General features: G+C 37.2%; 1 protein-coding gene across 5 annotated transcripts in view; it reads right to left on the reverse strand.

Moving 5' to 3' along the window:
* Tbc1d5 (TBC1 domain family member 5) overlaps positions 1–13,405 on the reverse strand; it is a 452,807-nt gene that overhangs the window by 202,348 nt on the left and 237,054 nt on the right. The gene's annotated exons all lie outside the window — the stretch shown is intronic.

A 13,405-nucleotide genomic window follows, 5' to 3' on the forward strand; every position in this document is an offset into this window, starting at 1 on the left:
CAAAAAGTTAATTCAAAATAAAAACCATAATGAATTCAAAGTGTTTCTAAAAATTGCATCAGAAGACTTCACTATAGACAAATATCTAGATTATCTTAATAATTTTCATAGAACAAAGATACAAAAAATACTTTCTAAGCAAGAAAAGGGTTAAGAAATGAGTGAAACAAAGAAGGGCTTTGGCCCCAAATTATAGTACATAATTAGGTAATTAAAAGGATTAAAACAGACAATGCATTGGGCCTAGATGAATTAGTGAAGATGTAAGTATTCAATAAGGTGCCCCAGGAGAAAAAAATAAAGGCCCTGGCAGGGTTTATAGTCATGAAACAGGACAAAGAAGCACAGAAGGACTTGTTGGAAATTAACTAATGTTGTACCCATATTTCAAAAACCAGAAAACTAAAATAAACACTCATTCAAACCTGAAAATGAGTTGATAAAAACTCCCTAGTATACCATCAACCACTAAAATAACTACAATACCTACTGAGGTATTTATTGTTTACGTAGTATAACACAGAAGGAAAGCACATATATTAGAAGACATGGATTTGAGGGAGAATGGACAAGAGTATATAGAAGGGTTTGAAGGGAGAAAAAGGGAAGAAGAAATGTAGTCAAATTATAAAACGGACAGCCGGGCGGTGGTGGCGCATGCTTTTAATCCCAGCACTTGGGAGGCAGAGGCAGGCGGATCTCTGTGAGTTCGAGGCCAGCCTGGTCTACAAGAGCTAGTTCCAGGACAGGAACCAAAAATTACGGAGAAACCCTGCTTCGAAAATTAAAAAAAAAAAAAAAAAAAAAAACAAGAACAAAAAAGGTAAGCAACAAAAGTCTCCAATATAAGATCATGTTTAAACCAATGTCTGTTGAAATATACTCAGGATTTGGAAGTCAGAATGCTCTTCAGGAGAAGGTGACTGGTAAAAACAACCCAGAAACAGCTGTTGGCAAGGGCTTCAGTGACCATGGAAAACAGTATATGAAGAAAGAAGGGAACAGTGCCCCTACGCTGCAGGACAAATATTCTGATACAATGAAGCCTCTGGGTATTCTAAAACAGAAACCACATCTAACAAGCTAGGTGACATTGCCTAGGAAAATCCAGGTGCAGTACAGAAATAAATAGTGATTTTACGGTCTCCTTATCTAGAGCAGAATGAACAAAGAGAGCAAAAGGCGTCCATGTGCAAGAAGCTGCTGACTCTTGGCAAATAGTGGTAATGCTTTGGCACTTTTGGCATGAAATCTAGGACACAGACAGAAAATAAAGATTAAAGATGAAACCAGAAGCTTATCTGTGAAACACTTTTGTACTAACTTAAATAACACTACATACAATTCTTCGGGGGGTGGGGGGCTCCTGAAAAGGCTTAAGAAGTGTGCCTCCAGGTGCTCTAACAGGTAGACTACTGGGTCACACTGTACCTGATAGCCTCTCACAGCAATCACTTACTTGCTCTAAAACACCAATACTTCCAAGGAGAGAAACACCGAAAGTACAGATTTTAATTGTACTTTCTAAATGAGCTGCAATATGCAATTCATTTATGTCCTGTTCAATTTGTTTCATATGTGCTTTGTGCACTGAAAGTATTCAATAAACATTTCTTAAACTAAAGAAGACTTGAAAGAATTAAGTAGATGGATAACCACACATATGCCCACCATGGAAGACTACGAGAATACCTAAGAATCTGGAGCTTAGAAAAAGTTGGGAGTACAACTGTAAATTTGTACGTAATTTTAAATGATAATTCACAATTAAATGTGTGAAGAAATTATGAAAGAATAAGTAGTCTTTATTCGAATTTTTAACTTCTACAACAGATTAAGGTCATAGTAATTTACCAAAAAGTAATTACTAAAAGGATAAACACAAGGAAATCACACCATGCTCCTATGAGATGAGAGCCTGGGGTGGGGGGATGAAGCAGAAGAAAGACTGAGTAGAGTTTTGTTGATTTCAATTTATTTTTAAAATTAAAAACACATGCCTTAAACAGAAGTGAGCTCTGAGTTTTAAAAGTCAAAGAAATGAAAGTAGAAGTTGTTATGATGACACCCCATGGGGAGAATCAGCAGTCCACTAACAAGGAATGGGAGGGGCTGGGAATCCAGCTGAGAAGACAAGTGAAGGTGTGGAAAGGTGGGGGAAGTGAGGAGGTGCAACTGTCACTAACAAAGGTTTTCACTTCTACTTCTTCCTGGTTCTGCTAAGCTGTGAGCCTTCTACCCTGTTGTCATCTATCCTCCAAATGTCTCCCCAGTAAAACAAAAGTGAAAAATTGGAGGGCGGGAGACATGTGGGAGGACATATGCACACTCTGTATGTAAAACTGTGTCAAAATTGGAAACACAGACTTTATTTCAGTTTAATCTGAACAAAGCATTTTAAAAGGAAATTCAAATCATTATTCCTAATGATGCACCAAAGTACCTTCAAGTTCAGATCTGCTTGGATGTTTTAGGGAACCTGTTATACTATCAGACTACTAAGTAGGCTCCATCCCAGAGATGCAGGAATGGTTTAACATAAGTAAATTAGTAAGTGGAATCCACCAAGTAAACAAATTGAAAGGAAAAACCCATGGTCATCTCATTAAATATAGAAAAGACCTTTGACAAAATCCAACACCATTTCATGATAATAGTACTGGAGAGATTAGGGATTGAGGTGACATACCCAAACATGATAAAGGCAGCTTACAGCAAGTCTTTAGCCAACATCAATTTAAATGGAGAGAAACACAAGGCTTCTAAAATCAGGAACAAGACAAGGTTGTTCACTCTTTCCATAATTATTCAATATGGTACTTGAAATCTTTTTAATAATGATTTATTTATTTCTATTTTATGTGCATTGGTGTTTTGCTAGCATCTATAGTCTGTGTGATGGTGTAAGATCCCTGCAACTGGAGTTATAGGCAGTTGTGAGCTGCCGTGTGGGTGCTGGGAATTGAACTGGGGTCTCCTCTGCAACAAGTGCTCTTAACCACTGAGCCATCTCTCCAGCTCTAATATTTGAAATCTTAACTAGAGCACTAGAAAATAACTAAAGATGAAGGGTTTGCAAACTGGAAAAGAAAACTAGAAATATCTTTATTAATGGATGATATGATAATATACATAAATGAACCTAAAAATTCCACTGACAAACTTATACAGCTGATGACATTTTAAGTATCTGGATACAAGATTAACTCATAAAAATCAGTAGTCTTCCTACATACAAGTGACAAATGGACTGAGAAATAAATCAGGGAAAACTGCCTTTCAGAAAAGAATCAAATAATGTAAAATAGCTTAGGATAAATTTGATCACGTAAGTGAGAGGTTTCTATGATAAAAAATGTTTAAGAAATAAAATAAAGAAGATATAAGAAAAGTGAAAACTATCCCAAACTCATGGATTGGATACTATTATAATAATAATTTGTAGGACTAAATACAGTAAAAATGGTCATCCTACCAAATGCAATTTACAGAACCAATGGAATCTCCATAAAAATTCCAACACAATTCTTCACAGATTTCAAAAGAACAATTTTCAGCTTCACATAGAAACACACACACACACACAAAAAAAAAAAACAGGAAAGTTAAAACAATTATGAATTATGAAAGAATGCTGAAGGTATCACATTCCCTATTTCAAGTTGTATGACAGAGCTATAGTAATAAAAACAACATGTACTGGCATAAAAACAGACATGGTAATCAATGGACTCAAATTGAAGACCAGGATATAAGCACACACTGCCATGGACATCTGATTTTTCTTATTAAGAAGTAAGACAGAAACACACACTGGAATAAAGACAGCATCTTCAACATATGGTGAAGGTCAAACCAGATGCCTGCATGTAAAAGAATCCAAACAGATCCATATTTATAACCTTGCACAAAACCCAACTTCAAATGGATCAAATACCTCAACATAAAACCAAACACACTGAATAGAAGAGAAAGTAAAAAATAGGTTTTAATTCATTACTACAGGGAAAAACTTTCTGAACAAAACACCATTATCACAGGCACTAAAATCAACAATTAGAAAACAGGACCTCATGAAGCTGAAAAACATCTGTATGACCAAGGACAAGGTCTTTCAAATATAGCTGTAGCCTAAAAAATGGGAAAAGGTCCTTATGAACTATACATTTAATAGAAGGATAACATCTAAAATTTATAAAGAACTTAAAAAGCAAGACATCAAGAAAACAAGCTAGTTTTAAAAATGGGGTACACACAGACCTAAAGAGAATTCTTCAAAGAGGAAACTCAAGTGGTTGAGAAACACTTAATGAAATCTTCAACATCCTTAGCTATCAGGGAAATGCAAATCCAACCTACTTTGCGATTTCATCTTACAGCTCATGATCAATTAAAGTGACAGCTCATGCTGGCAAAGATGTAGAGTAAGGGGAATACTCATCCACTGCTGGTGGGTGTGCAACCTTGTACAGCCACTATGGAAATCAGTGTGGCAGTTCCTCAGGAAGATGGGCATCTATCTACCTCAAGATCCAGCTACACCACTGTTAGGCATATACCCAATGGATGCTTCATCCTACCACAGGGACATTAGCTCAATCATGTTCACTGCTGCTCTATTCACAGTAGCCAGGAACTGGAAACAACCTAGATGTTCCTCAGCAGAACAATGGATTATAAAAATGTGGTAAATTTACACAATGAAGTCTTACTTAGCCATAAAAAAATTAAATCATGAAATTGGCAGGAATAAATTAAAAAAAAATCCTGAGTGAGTTATCCTAGACCCAAAAGACAAATGCAGTGTGTATTTGCTTTTATGTATACATTAGCTGTTGAGTCAATGATAACCAAGTTACAACATGTATAACCCAAAAGATTAGGTATAGCGTATGGGTCTAGGGTAGACAGATAGCCCTCCTTAGGAAAGGGAGATAAAACAGATAGTTATGGATGCATGGGAGTTCTGAAATAGGAGGAAAAGTGGGAAAGGAAAGAGGAGGCAGGGACACGGAGAGACAGCTGAAATTAAGATCTACTTGAGGGTACTATGGAAACCTAATACCATAGAAGCATCCTAAAATATAGACATCTATTATCCGGATCTAAAAGAAATTGTCAAATAATGAGATGATAAAGTCCCAAATGAACATTTCTTTTTACCAAATGAAGCTTCCAGTACTGGGATTGGGTTACATTTAATTGAGTTGTTGGCCAAAGGGGTCCCATGGGAATTTGACAAACAATCTAGGCTATTGGCAAGACAGGGGACTACTTTCCACAAATAGACAGCATGGCCACACTGGTGAAGACAACACCTATAATTCACTGAACAGGATAACTACATAGAGCCTTTACTCCTACACTCTAGTGTCTTTGGCAAAGGAAGGTATTTTGTCTGCTACCAAAAGAGAAGTGTAAACACCAAACAGATACAAACCCTTTGGTTGACAATAGTGTCCTGTCTGCAAGACAGGCTAGTGTAAAGGGGGCACAAAGCTTGTGTGGGTAACTATTTGGGAATTCGATCTGATAGGCAAGTGCATTGGGGAGGCTTGACCCAATGTGTGTGGTCTTCTCTGGGGATGTGACCCAATAAGAACCGGGGCAAGGATTGCATGCTCTCTTGGATGCTGCATGGCTTGGAGCTTCCCTTTAGTCATTTGAGAATGAGGTTACCATTGCAACAGTAGAGAGATGGTCCCCGAGTGGGAACAATGGGGCAGCTGGTGATACAACTTTGACTCCTCGTTCTATCTTATAATTATTGTGTGATTTTAAAGAAAGTTAACACAATCCCTAGACTTCCCTCTTTACCTGGCATCCACCTTGGGTCTTGAACCATGACCCTGAGATTAAGAGTCTCATATTCTCCTGACTGAGCTAGCTGGACAGTGGACCATGCACAGTGCAGACGAAGCTGCTGGGGCATGCAGAACTACACCAACTAGAGCGGTAGCCCCTACTTCCTGGAACACGGTACCCTCTTACCCCCAGTAGTTGCATGAAGGAAACTGATTGTAACCCCCTGGATCTGCATAATATCTGACTGTGGCTGCCATCAAAGTGAACCCAGAAGGGCTGTTATGATCTGGTGACCAGTTTCATGGAGATTACCATGGGGATCATTGTTGGGGTGGTGTTTGGAATGGCATTCCCCCAGTTGATTGGCATGAAGTTGGCTTGTAGTCTGCTCCAGTTCATCATTCTGAGTCAGTGTGCAGTGCAGTCTTTCAAGAACTAGGGAAAAGAGGCCTGCTTTTAAAGGAACTGCCACAGTCTCTGGAAGACTCCCAACAGAATGCCAGAGCACAGCCCATAATCTCTCTACCCTGCTCCTACCACCACTCCCCACAACCAACACTGTTACCCAGTGTATGTCCTGCCTTTCTGCCCACATCATGTGTAGTGTCCATCTTGTGAAGCCATGCTGTACCACAGTAACCAACCAATATGATTTAACAGAGAGCCCACTCCATGAAAATAATCCCATATCCCAAACTGCCCTGAACCTAGGATAAAACCAGATACAACTGTTCTAAATAAATAAATAAATAAATAAAATGACTTCTAATAACATTTTGCTATATATGCAGATCAGTGCTTTGCTCTGCCATCATCAGAGTAGCTTCATCCTGTAGCAGATAGGACAAACACAGAGACCAACAGTCAGACATTAAGCAGAGAATAAGACACCTTGCAACACTCAGCCCTAAATGGGATGTCTCCATCAAATCCCTTCCCTCAGGAATCAGGGAGCCCTTCTGAAGAGGAGGTGTAAAGACAGGAAATGCTAGATGGGGAGGTACACACCAAGAAAAAAAAATCAACATAGTCAAAGCTCATATGAACTCATAGAGACGGAGGCAACATGCATGGGTCTATCTTAGGTTCTTTGCATAGATACTATGACTTCCAATTTAGTCTGTTTATGTGGTTTATGAGTGTGTGAACAAGTGGCTCTGTTTCTTGTGCCTTCTCATAAACCCTACTCCTTCTGTTAGTTTTGTTCAATTCCAATGTGTTAATTTTATTTTATTTATTTTATTATTATCTTATATAATCCTGGATATTTTCTAATGAGAGACAGGAAGGGGTGGATTTGGGTGGGAGGAGTAGTCGGGAGGAACTGCTAGAGAAGAGGGAGAGGAAACAGTAATCAGGATGTATTATTTTAGGGGAAAAACCATCTATTTTCACTAAGAGGAACAAAAACAACAGCAGCAAGGGAAAACACATATTTCTAAGTTCTGTATGCAGTAATAATAATTATTTTGTTTTTACCTTAAATGTGAAATGAGAAGGACTGTGGGCCATTGGACAGAGGCACTGTTTTTCCTGTTCCTGAAGTCTGTTTTCTCCCCCTCTACTATTTAAGAAACACACACAGGTTGCTGACAACGCGTGGAGAGCGGCTTGTGTTGTAGTTTTCACTTTCTCGGCTGTGAACAAGTGCATATGTGAGGCTGCTCGTGAATGCACAAGCGTGTACTCTGTCTGCATTAAATAAAATCACAACACGAAGCACATCTCTTCATTCATGTGTGCCTGCAGTCCACCTCAAGGAGACTGAAAATATAAATACAAGCTGCTATTTTGGTGTGATCACATGAATATGGCAGCTTGTATTTTTTTCCCCTGTAACATTTTAACACTGGGCAGATTGTCTGCATTAACACACACCAAAATCAATTCTGCTTTAAAATTGCTTGTAAAATACCCCTTCCCCCAGAGGAATTTGTTTTTAATTTAAATAAAAAATAGATTCTAAGGAAAACTGTGTAAAATATTCCAACAGTTAGGACATTCTGGGAGTACTTCTGCAGAAAAGGAATGAAGGCTAAGGTAGACTTCACATTGAAAAGACTAATAATTAAATAAATTAGTTCTGTAAAACTGTTTAGATAGTACTAATATATGAGGGTTTTCAACAGTGGTCTACTTGCTATCAGCACATCACAATGTAATAGAGAATTACACTTGACCAAAACTTACATAGTCTCATAAATTATAAAACTGGAGACTTCTCAAGGGGAGGGAAAACAATGCAAACAGTCAGCATATGCCATTTCCATATGCAATTTGAGTAAACCTAAAACATATTCATATAATATAATATAATATACAAAAATAACAATTATCTATACAGTGCTATTCAACAGAGCCTTCTGTCAGGAGCCAATTTCCTCCAAGGATTATTACAGGAACCATCACCCTGGGGAGTCTGCAGAGAACCCCACACCCATAATTGTGTTAGGAATCGTTCTATTGACAGAGCCTACCCCACACCCAAAATGGCTGTTAATGGAAAGCTATCTGTTAGCGGAACCCATCCCACATTCCAAACTATCTAAAGATCTAGGTGTGTCAACTCTTGACTTCTTGGCCTACAGTGACCTGACCGAAGATAACCTCCTGCCTACGGGACCAACTCGGACCATGTGACCAACGTGAACCACGCGGAAAGAGCCCAGGCCCCTGTGCCCATCCCCCAACTCTTTACCCTATAAAAGTTGTACCCGTCTCTAATAAACTGAGGCTTTGACAAGAACCCCCGCTTAGCCTCCTTCCTTTTTCCTAGCTCATATCTTCCAGGTAGTGCCTCTTCGTGACCCTGGAATAACTGAACTGCTAGGTGGGTTACTAACCCTAGACTAAGTAACCCACCAAGGCAATCAACAGCCTTCTGCAAAGTTTGAAACACTCTACATAGGTCTGTCCAATAGCTCTTAAGATTTAAATGTGATTAATGTAAATGAGACTTAATTTTAAAATTTTATTCAAAATTACCTTAGTTGCTGATAATGTGGTTTCTAACAAAGTGACTAATACATATCTTCAGGTTAAAAGAGAATATTGCTATTAATGACAAAAGATATTTTTTTAAAAATGAGGATACAACGTTGTTTGGCCTATAATTTATATAAATATTATATAATTTATATAAATTATAAATAAAAGCAAGCTATAAAATAAAAATATTCTATCTTGTAGACTCACAGAAGAAAAAGAACTATCTAAGATGTTAACAATGACTGAGAATAAAAACGATCAAAAGTTAAAGATGATGATGAGCAAATCCTAGAGGCAAACAGGTATACTTTTAAGTATGGCCAAAGTTAAAAAAAATACTAACTCAAAGAATTTTAATCATTTACTTTAGGAGACAGAATATATCTAAAGAAAAGATAAGACTATTTGGCAAAGCTCATAGTATGTTAATCTACAAATGGTACTATAGATGTTGTGTATTTTTAGAATAGACCTTGATAGACCAAATAACATATTTCCTTGGCATCTAGTATGAACATGCTATTGCATCCTGAACTCAGTTATTTTAAATAATGTTAAAAATTTTAAATTGCTAACATTGGAACTTTTGAATTAAAACATGGCAATTTTTTCCCCCAAGAACAATCCAAACTCTAAATTAGAAATTCTAGAGACTGGATTCCTTCATTTACCTTGTACAAAGTTTTGTTTCTGTAATAAAAATTAGGATAGTTACAACTTCATTGATGGAGGAGTGTCATCTTTCTATCTGTTGTTTCATTGGTTAAATAAAGAAACTGCCTTGGCCCTTTAATAGGACAGAAAATTAGGTAGGCGGAGTAAACAGAACAGAATGCTGGGAGAAAGAAGCTGAGTCAGGCAGTCACCATGATTCTCCCACTCCAGACAGACGCAGGTTAAGATCTTCCCTGGTAAGCCACCTCGTGGGCTACACAGATTATTAGAAATGGGTCAGATCAATATGTAAGAGCTAGCCAATAAGAGGCTGGAACTAATGGGCCAGGCAGTGTTTAAATGAATACAGTTTCCATGTAATTATTTCGGATAAAGCTAGCCATGCGGACAGCCGGGTGTCGGGGACACAGCCCCGCTGCACCTATTTCAACACTTCATTAGCCTGAGATAAGGAACAAATAATCTGAAATGAATGTAAACGTCCTGCAGTAAAAATTGAGTAGTGGCTTATTAAAGATGTTAAAATAATGTAAGAGAAAATATTTAATACAGTGAATAGCCAGATGAAAACAATCCAACAGTAAAATACCTTAATTAAGGTCAAACTAGAAGTTTGATCTTAGGAGTATTTTTCTTAGAGGTGCATATGTCTTGTAAGATTGAAAAAATGCGGGGGCTGGAGAGATGGCTCAGAGGTTAAGAGCACTGCCTGCTCTTCCAAAGGTCCTGAGTTCAATTCCCAGCAACCACATGGTGGCTCACAACCATCTGTATGGGGTCTGGTGCCCTCTTCTGGCCGGCAGGCATACACACAGACAGAATATTGTATACATAATAAAATAAATAAATAAATATTAAAAAAAAAAAAAAAAAAAAAAAAAGAAAGATTGAAAAAATGCTAAAAAGCCGAGTGAAATCGAAGAAACACTGATCATCACTGACTATTTCCATCATTGGCTGTTATTGTGCATCACTCTGACAATGTATCTTGAGACCAAAAGAAAACAAAGAAACAAAACAAAACAAAAAAAGCCAGCCTAAATCAAAACAACAACAACAACAATAAAACAATATCAGGGTCTATCCATAAGATCAGAAGTAGACATAGACTTAACACCAGAGGTCTTGGACACATGGCTTCTCCTATGGCACTAACTGATCTCATTATAATCTCTTTTTTATGCTTTCCCTATTAGATTTGAATTTCTTACTGGGTACATGTCATACTTATTTTGGCATCTACTATGCCTGAAAACCCTGGAAATTAATAAAAATGTTTAAATGCACATGAGATAGACTTAAATAAATATAAGACCTAAGTTAAATAACATGTAAAAGTTACAGGAAAACTGAACAAAATGCAAACTTCAAAATCCAAAGCGGAAAGTCCATAAAATATGTCATGGATATGGTGAGTGGCAGGGACTCACTAGTATCCTTTTCCTCTGAAGACTCAAATTATCTTCCAACAGCTGCTCATTAAAAATGGAAACCAATCCGAGCAATGTTCCCGTTTTTTTATATTCCCTTCTTTAAATTACTTAGTCCTAGTACCTACCCACTATTCCACTTTGCTCCTCCAGACCTGTTACCATCATTAATAACTCTCCACAGTAAAAATAAATCCTGTGATCAGACTTCCTTTATTCTCCAGTGTCCTGCAACCCAGTATGTTTTAAAAACCCAAAATTCTTAAGTAACAACTTAAGAAAGTATAAATTCTCTGAACTGCACTTTTCCCCCTTCCATTGTATTACTAGTAGTTTTATAGATTCAACTGATAATGATGGATTTAGATCACTAGAAGATAGGGATGGTGATTCATGCTTTTAATCCTAGCACTTGGGAGGTAAAGGCAAGAAGATCATGAGTTCAAGGCCATTTTGGCTTTGTAGGGAATGCAAGGACAACTAGGGCTAAATGTGACCCTGTTTTAAAAGCAACCAACCATCACCACCAACAGATGCAATGTGGTAATAATATTCAAGCTATTAGACTTTGATGATTTTGCAATCTGGTAAAACTAGTTACTCTATCTTCAATAGTACGTATTCTGCATTTTTTTCTTGTTCTTCAGTTTTTGTTTTGTTTTCTTTGAGATAGGGTTTTGCTACATAAACCAGGCTGGCCTGGATTTCCCAGACGTCGCGCTGTCTCAGCCTCTGTAGTACTAGGATTAAAGGAGTGTGAAATCTTGAATAGAGAAGGTATGGTAACTTCCTCTCTTGTATAAAGAGACTTCAAGGAAAGCTAGCAAGGAATCACCCAGACTTCCAGCTACACTTTAAATTCTATAATACTCTAAACAGCTACACTTTAGACTCTCCCATATACCTACCCTGAATCTTGTACTTACCTTCAAATATTCTAGAAGAAAAGGAAAGAAAAAAAGAACAGGAAAAAAATTAACTCTAAATGTATTGATGTACATATCTTACATTCTTTGGGAAAAAGAAAAACAGAAAACAAACAAATAAAAACCAGAACAGCTTTTGTGTGTGTGTTTTCAAGATCTAACAGTTTCTTACACAGCCAGGAAGAAATATTTGAGCTATAAGCAAAATGATGAATAAGCTCTTCTTACGTGTGGTGCTTATAGGAATTCATACTCCTCTCTTATTTTATATTTTTTGATCACTCTGAAACACTATGGTTTCTGAATGTGTGATTTTAGGCCAGTGCCATTATCCACCCACTTCCATTTACGATTTACAGAAAGTTGAATTAAAATTCCTCCTCTGAGATAGAATAGCTCTGACACTTTTAAAATCAGACACTGTTACTATTTTGGCTAGTAACATGCAATACTGTTTTATTACCATAAGGTCTGTTTTTCAGACAATGATTAACAAAGTTGTATGATCAATAAGGAAATCCCTTTGTTCTCCATGTGCCTCATATGTGCCAATACAAAGGTGCTTTAGCTCCCGAAAATCGGTGCAAAGGAGACTAAGAACTAACCCCTAAGAGCTTGTTTTTAAAAGTGGGTGGCTCCTGAACTAACTGGGAGAGGCAAGATAACTAAAATGATTTTCACTTCACACACTAATTGCAGTATAGCTGATCTCAACTCCTGATTCTTTTGAATACTGTTGTTTTTAAGTATTTATTCTACGTATTGAATAGTGTAGGTAATTTGGTGGTAGTTCAAGTCATCTGATTCTCTGTTGTTCTGGGATAAAAAAGCACGATTTGAGTGTTAGAAAGCTAGAGGCCTGACATTGTCAGAGACAGAATTACAAGGGAAGACACTGGAAAAGTTGCAGAAGGTTAAGTATTTGTGATGCACTCTCTTGCAGGTTTGCAGCTCCAGTGATTAACTTTACTAGCTAAAACACTACTCTATTTTGCATGCATGTTGAGCGTCCCTAATTAAAAATCCAAAATCAAAAATTTTGAGGGTTTTGAATCAATATTCAAAAAGTTTTGAATTCTCAAACATTTAGGATTTGGAATGTTTAGACTAAGGATTACTAACTGGCAAGTTCTAAATAGACAGTCAAAATACGACATAATCTGCTCGCAAGAACTTCTGGCAAAAGGACAATAAACCTTAAGGGAATCCATACAAACTTTGGGAGGTAATTACTATTATCCCCATTCACAGAAAAGTACAAGGAGAGAGAGAGGATACTGAGAGTATTTCCCAAGAGATAGTGCAGAGAGATGAAGCTGGTTTGTAACAGTGATAGAACATTTACTGTGCCAAAAGAGGTGTTTTTCATGTGAGTGTTGGATAGACTACCAGAACAGGTTATTCACACACCTGAACAGCACCCAGAGGAAAGCAAGAAGAATAACCACAGTAAACTGGAAGGAGAAGGATACAGAGTAATTTGGCTAGAAGGCAATTCATATATATATATATATATATATATATATATATATATATATATAAGCTGTCCAAATATTATCACTATAAATAATCACACAATAC

Source organism: Microtus oregoni, unplaced genomic scaffold (assembly GCF_018167655.1).
Source record: "Microtus oregoni isolate MIOR12 unplaced genomic scaffold, Mior012 000007F_ref0000211, whole genome shotgun sequence".
Classification (NCBI taxonomy): Eukaryota; Metazoa; Chordata; class Mammalia; order Rodentia; family Cricetidae; genus Microtus; species Microtus oregoni.